At 36.3% G+C, this 2,783-nt stretch overlaps 1 non-coding gene across 1 annotated transcript; it reads left to right on the top strand.

The window, feature by feature from the left end:
- The first annotated feature begins 1,240 nt into the window (after nucleotides 1–1,240).
- On the top strand, nucleotides 1,241–1,347 carry LOC119626002 (U6 spliceosomal RNA). Its single transcript, XR_005242213.1, has one exon. It is a non-coding gene; the product is annotated as a U6 spliceosomal RNA (small nuclear RNA).
- Nucleotides 1,348–2,783: the final 1,436 nt, after the last annotated feature.

The raw sequence follows: 2,783 nt of genomic DNA, 5'->3' as shown, positions 1-2,783 counted from the left end.
GGCAAAAACTTAAAGTTGTTGCTCTGAATGGAAAACTGTGACACCTCCCTTGCTGCTTTTACAAAGAAAATTCTTTGAATCTGAAGTGTCTTGCAAGGGAGGCTATTGGAACCATTTCAACTAGTGTGGCAACAGTCTTCTCTAAGGTGGGCTAGGAAAATGGTTTTATATCCAAATTGTGATTAACACCCTCACTGCCCACCAGCCCGAGTGTTCCTGGAGACTAAGTTGTTTTTCTAATCTCTGTTTCCTTTATTTCTTCTCTAATTTTTACTTCTTTCTTCTTGTCAATGTTAGATTTATATTTTCCCTATTTTTCTAGTTTCTTGAGTATAAAGTAAGGTTGTTCCTTTCTTTCTTTCTACCTTTCTTTTTCGTGACATAGGCATTTATCACCATAAATTTCCCCCATAGGGAATGAAGTTTTTTGCTGCATTCCATAAGTTTTGATGTGTTGTGTGTCTGTTTTCACTGTCCTTTGATTTCTTCTCTGAACCAGAATAAGTAATTTGGTTATTGAGGAGTATGTTTAATTTCCACATATGTTTTAATTTTCCAAAGTTCCTCCTGTTATTGATTTTTAGTTTCATAACATTGCGGTTGGAAAAGATACTTGATATGATTTCAATCTTCCTAAATTTGTTAAGACTTGTTTTGTGGCCTAACATATTATCTATCCTGGAGAATGTTCCATGTAAACTTGAGAAGAATGTTTACTCTGCTGCTATTGGATGTAATGTTTTGTATTTGTCAGTTAGGACAGTTGATCTATTGTGTTATTCAAGTCTGCTGTTGCATTGCTGATTTTCTGAGTGAATAACTTATCCATTGTTGACAGTGGGGTACTGAAGTCTTCTACTATTGTATTGCTATCTCCTTCTCCCTTAAGTTCTGTTAATATTTGCTTTATGTATTTAGGTGCTCTGAAGTTGGATGCTTGTATATTTACAACAGTTATATGCTCTTGATGAATTGACCTCTTTATCATTATATAATGACCTTCTTCATCTCTTGACTGAAAGTCTATTTTGTCTAATGTAAGTACAGCCACTTCTGCTCTCTTTTGGTTGCTATTTGCATGGAGTATCTTATGCCATCCCTTCACTTTCAGGCTATGTTTTTCCTTGAGGCTAAAGTGAGTCTCTTGCAGGAATTATATTGTTGTATAATGTTATTTAATCCATTCAGCCACCCTATGTCTTTTGATTGGAGAATTTAATTTATTCACATAAATAATAAAGTATTTACTTTGGCAGCACATATAATAAAAGTAGAATCATACAGAGATGATTACCATGGTTCCTGTCAAAGAATAACATGCAATTATGTGAAGTAGTCCATATTTTTAAAGTGTAGAGTTTTTGTTAGTTTTCTCTCTGAGTCTTTGCTAGTTGTTTGTTTATATAATCAGTGCTAGGTTTTCTTCACTTTAATATCATGAGTTATAAGATATTATTTGCAAGCCTCATGATAACCTCAAATAAAAAACAAACACACACACAGAAAATAAAAAGCAAGAAATTGAAGCAAACCTACTGAGAAAATCATCTTCACTAAAAAGGAAGACAGGAAGGAAAGAACGAAGGAAGAAAAGGTCACGAAACAGTAAGAACAATAACAAAATGGCAGGGGTCCTTAATTATCAGTAACATTGAATATAAACGGAATAAACTCTCCAATTAAAAGGCATAGAATGGTTAAATGGATTTAAAGAATAATAATCTGTGGCCTACAAGAAACATTCTCCACCTATAAAGACACACATAGACTGAAAATAAAGAGATGGAAAAAGATATTCCATGAAAATAGAAGTCAAGAAAGAGCAGGAGTAGCTATACTTAGACAAAATAGATGTGAAAACAAAAAACTATTAAAAAACAAAGAAGGTCATTATATAATAACAAAAGGATCAACTTAGCCACAGGATATAACAATTATAAATATATATGCACTCAACACCAGAGCATCCAGATATATAAAGCAAATATTATTAGAGCTAAAGAGAGATATCCCCAATGCAGTAATAGCTGGAGATATCAACATCCCACTTTGAGCATTTAACAAATAATATAGCCAGAAAATCAGTAAAGAAACATCAGACTTAATCTGCACGATAGACCAAATGGACCTGTGATGGTTAATACTGAGTGTCAACTTGATTGGATTGAAAGACACAGAGTATTAATTCTGGGTCTATCTGTGTGGGTGTTGCCAAAAGAGATTCACCTTTGAGTCAGTGGGCTGAGGAAGGCAGATCTGCCCTTCATCTGGTGGACATCATCTAATCAGCTTCCACTGAATATAAAACAGGCAGAAAAACGTGAAAACACAAGACAGGCCTAGCCTCCCAGCCTACATCTTTCTCCCATGCTGGATGCTTCCTGCTCTTGAATATCAGACTCCAAGTTCTTCAGTTTTGGGACTTGGACTGGCCCTCCTTGCTCCTCAAGCTTGCAGACAATCTGTTGTGGGACCTTGTGATCATGTAAGTTAATATTTAATAGGCTGGGTGCAGTGGCTCACACCTGTAATCCCAGCACTTTAGGAGGCTGAGGTGGGCAGATTACTTAAGGTTGGGAGCTCAAGAGCAGCCTGCCCAACATGGTAAAACCTTGTCTCTACTAAAAATACAAAAATTAGCTGGGTGTGGTGATGCATGTCTGTAATCTCAGCTACTCAAGAGGCTGAGTCAGGAGAATTACTTGAACCTGGAAGTGGAGGTTGCAGTGAGCCAAGATTGTGCCACTGCACTCCAGCCTGGGCAATAGAGCAAGACTCCATCA

The sequence above is a fragment of the Chlorocebus sabaeus genome, chromosome 15 (genome assembly GCF_047675955.1).
Source record: "Chlorocebus sabaeus isolate Y175 chromosome 15, mChlSab1.0.hap1, whole genome shotgun sequence".
Taxonomy (NCBI): Eukaryota; Metazoa; Chordata; class Mammalia; order Primates; family Cercopithecidae; genus Chlorocebus; species Chlorocebus sabaeus.
The sequence above is the reverse complement of the archived record's forward strand: the minus strand, read 5'-3'. Positions and strand labels throughout refer to the sequence as shown.